A 6,978-nucleotide genomic window follows, 5' to 3' on the forward strand; every position below is an offset into this window, starting at 1 on the left:
GAGTCTTAGAACAGAGCAAACTCGCCCAATGAAATAGAGTCCGAGAACAGAGCAAACTCTCATGTTTTTAGACTCGATAAACTCTCACGATTTAAACTCTCATCCAGATGTTTTCCCATTTTGAAGATAAAACTCGACCAATGTGAGAGCATAGTGCTAAATTCTCACATTGTCTAGACTCTCACCCTATTACTTTTGGCCCTTTATCTCTTTCACAATTTTCTTAGTACATGTACAGTAAATATGGTAAATGTCATTAACATGCCAATTACAGTGGTGAAGGGCAAAGGCCCCATTCCCACCAGTGTTCTAGCCTGGGCGCAGTGGCCTCTGTAAAATGTATTTGACCCCTTTAGGAGTGGGCAACCCAAGTCATGCCATAAACACCAATTAAGAGGCATTTTAGGCGAAATCCTATCGATATCTCACCTACTTAGCAGTTTATGGGCCCTACTTATTAATTATAATTAGGGCCCGTAAACTGCTTAGTAGATGAAATATCAATAGACAGGATTTTGCCCAAAATGAGGGATATGCAGCCAAAACACCCTTTTTTGGGGTGTACCCAGAAATTATAAGTATCCAATGCATGTATGCAGTCTCCCATTTTCAATCGCAAAAGCAGCCCCCATAAATTGTTATGGGGGCTGCTTATTTACCAAATGCCCCGGTAACTAACGCCATCTCCAGGTGATGAAATATCCCCCTATATAGTATCGGCATCTTTTGTAAGTGATAAAACCACCTTTTCAGTCAGATAATTATTTCTAGAGTTACAGTCCAACTTAGACAAGGACGCTGTTGGTCATTTTTAATACACATTATGTGACCACCAGGAAGCTGTTCTCTCTCCAGTCAGCATGGGTTAGACTGCAATTAGTTTTAGGGTTATGCTGAAAGTAGGGAAAGGGTTAATTTTAGGCTGAATAGTAATGTTGACATTATGACCGACGACATTTCGCTACATGTAGAAATGCAGAATGCCGATATTCGGAACATGTCGACATTATTGTGTTTACACAATGAATGTCGACACATGATATCACATCCCAATGTTACACTCGGTAAAGATGGTCCCACATTTATGTTATTTGATGAAAAAACTGTTGAAAAATAAGTTCTCCAGACAGAATGACATGTGCCCATATTAACCATTTTTTAGTTTCCCATTGTTTGGGTAGCATGTGTTTGTAACCAGGGGCAACCAAATGGGGGGGGGAGCATGTGGAAATTGCCCAGGACTCTGTGGCAGCATGGGATTGCAGGTGAGGCATAACCACACCCCATAATGTAGGGACCACACCCCCTGATACAGCACACGGGCCTGCCAGAAGACCTGGTTCTGTGATAACAGTGATAACAATAACTGACAACAAAGGTTTTTTTAAATTATGAATTATTATTATTATTCATAAATAACAGATGTATCATTCTTCTGACCACAGTAACAGAGATTCCAGTAATTTATATGTGATGATGGGCATCTTGAACCTCACTGGACCGAGTAATACAAGGGTTATTATATATGTGAAGAACTACCTCATCCAACCCATATACAACGGACATACAACCAGTGGGGACCTGGCATTGATAGAACTGAAGAGTCCTGTGACCTATACTGTCAACATTCAGCCAATCTGCCTTCCATCCCCCAACCAGGACTTCCCGGATGGAATGAAATGCTGGCTTACCGGCTGGGGGACCATTGCGGAAAATGGTGAGAGAACCAAGTGTGATGCATTTTTATGTGAAATATTTATGAGAAAATGAATCAGATTAACCTATCAATGGGCAGAATTATTTTCCATCTCAGCGACATGACCCATTTTCTCTCCTATGTGTGGTATCTGCAGGGCATGAGACTTCAGCTTTTCCACCAGCCATGTATTTACAGTAGTTATTTGTGACACCTACAGTAGCAGTGAATGCACCCATCTATATGCATTATGAGAGTTATATTTCTGTCCAGTGCTGGAGGGAGGGTGAAACAATACTCAGTGATGGCACTAGCAGGCCGCCTCTGATTGGCTGATGCTGACCTCTCAGGCTATCCGTACATCACCAGAACGCCTGGTACCCTTGCTGCTGTATTTATATGGCCTCACATAGCTCCATTTGCAAGTGTTCAAAATCTGAGCCGGTGCGGAGCGATTTCATGCTAGAGACGCTACGCAACTGGCGATCACGCCACATGGGGACCAAATGTGCCTTTTATCCTATATTTGCTTACCTCCGGTGCCTTCCTACTTATTTTCACTGGAAACTTGGAGGTTACACTGGTCCCACCCGGGAACCTAAAAGGTGTTTTGGATGGATATGTAGTTCCCCTGCATATAGTCTGGGGGTACACACTGCCTGTACTCATGTCGGGATGTGTCAGTCCTATTTCTCCTGTTCTGCCCTACAAAACCCTTGTTAAACAATAATAATAACACCAGAGTACCCATAGAATTCTGGGGTACGTCGTGCCGTTGTGCAGCAAGCTCCGGAAAGCATAACTTTCAAGAGATTCTGCATGATAGGTACAGTAACACCATCTATAAATGGCATTGCCTATAGACGACTATGGGGTTCTCTTCAAAAAAAGCTCTGGAGAGGGATCCAAAGGATCCTTCTCTATCCTCCTGCAGGCCAATGGCCCCACAATAGGAATCCCAGGTCATAACCCTTGAAGTCCTCTCATTACCGGGGCAGCTCTGGTGAGTGTTCCTCATACCGGCGATCACACATGCCGGTATGCTGGTGAAAATTGTTACTTTCTGCCCTCGGGGATGTTTCAAACTTTCTAAAAAGTGGACAAGTTGCCTTAGCAACCAATCAATTCTATTACAATGAAAAACTTTTGTGGTCTCAGTATTTTAGCCCTCACTTATACCAAGTTCCTGCTCAGTGCAGATATGTACAAACTCACACTCACACCTACACACACACTTGCTTTGTACACTCCTCATGATACTGACCTGTGTCCTTGACAGTTAGTTGGAGGAAACCATTTTACATTTCATTTATAGACACTTAACATATTGTGAGCCCTGCAATGTGTTGGGTTTAGCGGACCGGTGTGACTGCCTAGTGCCTGCAACCAGCGGCTGTCTCTGGTTAACCCATTTATCAGTGAGCCAGCAGGACCGCCATGCTGTATAACAAATACAAGTGAATGAACAAACCAAAGGTGCACTTTGTATTGATCGCAACGACAGACAGAGAAGTGTGGGCAATGTGTATGAGAACGTCAGATGTATTGTTATACAATAATAATGTATTAGTACATATGTGGGTTATTTTACAGTTCAGCTACCTCAACCATTCACACTGCAGGAGGTGGATCTCCCTCTCATAAACTCCTCTGCGTGCGATGAAATGTTTCAGGCTGCCTACGGCTTTTCTAGTCGCCCGGAAATAGTAAAGGACGACATGCTCTGTGCCGGCTACCCTGAGGGTGGGAAAGATGGCTGCCAGGTAAGGAAAGGTGTCCAAGACACGTGCTGTATTTATAATTCTCATCATCACCTATCTCCCATGGAGGTGACCAGTTGTGGAAGCCAAAGTGTACATAGACAGGTTCCGGAGCCGGTAGAGGTTCCCAGGTGGGCAGCATAACCATACAGGCCAGTAATAAAGTAGGGACTTTTTTAGAATATGCAGCATGGTTTGTCCAGGTGCAAAGTTAATAAAAAATTTTATTTTCTCCCAACTTAGAATCAGCCCCCATAGGCAGATCTTCACATAAGCAACATCCTGGGTGGGGTGGGGGACATGAGATGATAATGGGGGAGGATAGACCTTTGGTAAGTTATTAGGGAAGCATACATAGAGCATGACTGACATAGGCAGTGTGCTGGAAGTACAGCATCATGTTTCAGTAATCCTGCAGGAAAATAGTAACCAGGTTAGCACGGGTTGGGTATGAAATACCGACAGCTTAAAAGCCGTCAGTTCAAATCCCAACCCTGGAAGTCCGACACATCACAATCTCGGTAAGTATATTTATCCCTCCCCTCTACCCCCGCTAACTCTCCCTTGGGGTCACCTAACCCTAAGACTCAGGGGGTAGTGTCTAACCCTGTCACCCCCGTGGTGCCTAACCAGAAGCCCCCATCCCGCACCTTAAACCTAACCCTCCCAGGGGGGGTGCCTAACCCTAACCTCCCCCTGTTGATGCCTAACCCTAAAACTCCCTTCCCTTAGCCTAAACTAACCCTCCTGGGGCGGTGACTAACCCTAAGTCCCCCTGGGGATGCCTAAACCTAACCCACCCACTGGTCGTGATGCCCGGCTAACCTATGTTCGCTATGCCGGGCGTCGGTATTTCGGCGTGGGGCTAATGATAGGCGTCAGTATTTAGATGCCTATCTTTAGTCCCATGCCGGCCTTTCAGTGTCGGGATTCTGGTGGTCAGCATGTCGACCGCCAGCATCCTGACTACATCCTGGTTAGCACAGTGGTTAGTAATATCCTGATCTGGGTCTCACTATGGGGTCTTTTTACTAAGCGGTGTTAGGAGACAGAGTGAAAAGTCACTCTCCTATCACTTTTCACTCTGTCTCCTAACACTGCTTAGTAAATAGACCCCTACTGTATGTAAACTGCTATTTATGGAAATTATCAAACATTCTGTGACATGTTATGTTTTCTGTTAGTCTTTTTACTGCAACATACTGAACTATGACATCATATATGTCCCTATAGTGCAGTTTGTCACTGAGTAGGATGTACAAGAACAATTTCTCCAATGAGTGTGATGGGGAACTGTACCTACAGTATTGTGGTTCACACAAATCACTTTGGAGTATTATAAGGAAGTAGTGTTGTTTTATCAACCTAAACTCTAAACGACGCGTTTCACAGATCAGGTCCACTTCCTCAGGCTTGCATTTTAAATTGAATCATTTTATCATTTTAATTTTGGATTATTGGATATTTTTTATTATATATTTATGTTATCTTTCTGGTACACATTTAGAAATCTGTGATCATCTTATATTAGGTTTTAATTGTAAGTGCATAAGGATCAATAACTACTTTAAAAACATGTAAATCAGATAAACAGTCTTTTGTTTATAGATCTCATTTAACCAAATGAGTAGGAAGAAATTCTCAAGTTAGGGTTTAAATTGATTGAACTTTATTACTTCCTGATAACCTACCAGAGTGACTTGTTTGACCCACAATACTATAGGCTCAGTTCCCCATCACACTCTAGCCTAGGAAGTATCCAATTATAGAGTAAAGGATCAATACCTAAGATATATTGTTACTGTTCTACAGCTCATATGCTTCCAATGCCAAAACAAATGACACTCGACCCTGATTACATGTGTCTCTCCTGCTAGGGCACCACTCTAACCTCTTATACTCATTGTATTCTCTAGGGAGACTCGGGTGGCCCCTTGGCATGCCAGCTTGGTAAATTTTGGTGGCTAGTCGGAGTTGTGAGTTGGGGAGTTGGCTGTGCCAAACCAGGCATTCCTGGCGTCTACACCAAGATTACCAGTTTTGTAAGCTGGATACGGGAACAAGCTAATATTACTGACACCGCGGTATATGAAAAGACATCGAATGTCACAACTATCAAAATCGACAGTTTCACCACAAAGAATCAAACAGGGGCCGTCCAGAGCTTCACAGTCTCTGAAACCATCCATGAAAGTACCACAGCAGCTGGGCTGGGACCTCATGTGTCAATGAGTCTTCTGATTACTGCTGTTGTACTTGGCAGAGTACTGTAACTGGACATTTGCGAGAAGCTTCTGAGATAATGTATATACTTTGTTACCAAAGTTCTGAGATCCAGAATTTAGACTAATTCTGCCCCTCTAATACAATAGTATAATATAAAGTACAAGACAATTGAAATCCAAAATTCCATGGTGAGACCTCTCATTTCTGCATAACAAGAGCATGTCCACATGTGATACTAAGGAAGTAACTCCCCAGGACTGGGGATTGGTACAGTAGCTTACCTGGCGTGCCAATTCTGCCACAATGTGGGTAGCCAGTTTGCCCACCTATACTGACTGGAAGATGCAGTTCAGAATGATTATGCCAGTAATAAAGTCATAATGTTGCCACACAAGAGCTAAATGACTAATAGTGACTGTACTGATGTGGGGACATATGATGGTGAACAGATGAGGAATCCTGAACGCACAAGTTTCTCTTTATCTGGGTTCCAACTTTACCACAAGTAAAACTTTCCCATCTGAGATGAGGAACAAATATTGCCTCATTGCAGGAATGTAAGATCAGTATGTAAGTGACACAAGAACATCCAAATGACAGGTATGGGGCAGATTAAATTAACGCCAGCTTCAGCCCTGTGCAATGTGCCTCAGCACGCACTTCTGGGGATTGCGCTAAGTAAAGCATTGCTTATTTTGCTCACACTTCTATGGGGCATGTGTAAAATTTCCTACCTGCAATATCTGCGTGTAGAACAGTTCTTTGGGACCTCTCGCTTTACCGACTCTCCCCCTAGAAGCACACACACTTTGCACGTTGGGGAAAAAAGAACAAAGTTCCTGCAATATATAGTAATTTAGGTGAGGTTATAGCACAGCGTCATCTAGATGGATCAAATATTATGGGGTCTATGTACTAAACAGTGTTTTAGGAGAATAAGGTGCCAGCCAATCAGCTCCTAACTGTCATCTCACAGGCTGTGGTTGAAAAATGACAGTTGGGAGCTGATTGGCTGGTACCTTATCACTTTTCACTCTGTCTCCTAACACTGCTTAGTAAATAGACCCCTATATTTCTTGATTAGGTCTGAGTTAGGACAGATACAGTATTTAGAGAAAACATACACTATCTGTCATTTTGTGAAAAAAACAAAACATTAAAAATTTTTCAAAATGTAAATATTGAGCCTCATTTATAGTAAGGAGGCTGTACCCTGTGACTCTGAGCCAGGAGCCTGCAGGCTGTGTCATTACCTCTGTGGTTATATCTTACATAATACATGTTCCCAAATTTACC

General features: G+C 43.0%; 1 pseudogene across 1 annotated transcript in view; it reads left to right on the forward strand.

The window, feature by feature from the left end:
* LOC148517799 (transmembrane protease serine 9-like) overlaps positions 1-5,759 on the forward strand; it is a 74,019-nt pseudogene extending 68,260 nt beyond the window's left edge. Inside the window, exons 11-13 of the transcript XR_015879252.1 lie at positions 1,446-1,717; positions 3,290-3,459; positions 5,373-5,759. The product of XR_015879252.1 is annotated as a transmembrane protease serine 9-like (transcript). The remainder of the gene's footprint in view (positions 1-1,445; positions 1,718-3,289; positions 3,460-5,372) is intronic.
* The last annotated feature ends 1,219 nt before the right edge of the window (positions 5,760-6,978 follow it).

The sequence above is a fragment of the Taudactylus pleione genome, unplaced genomic scaffold (genome assembly GCF_031769625.1).
Source record: "Taudactylus pleione unplaced genomic scaffold, aTauple2 ptg000209l, whole genome shotgun sequence".
Lineage (NCBI taxonomy): Eukaryota > Metazoa > Chordata > Amphibia > Anura > Myobatrachidae > Taudactylus > Taudactylus pleione.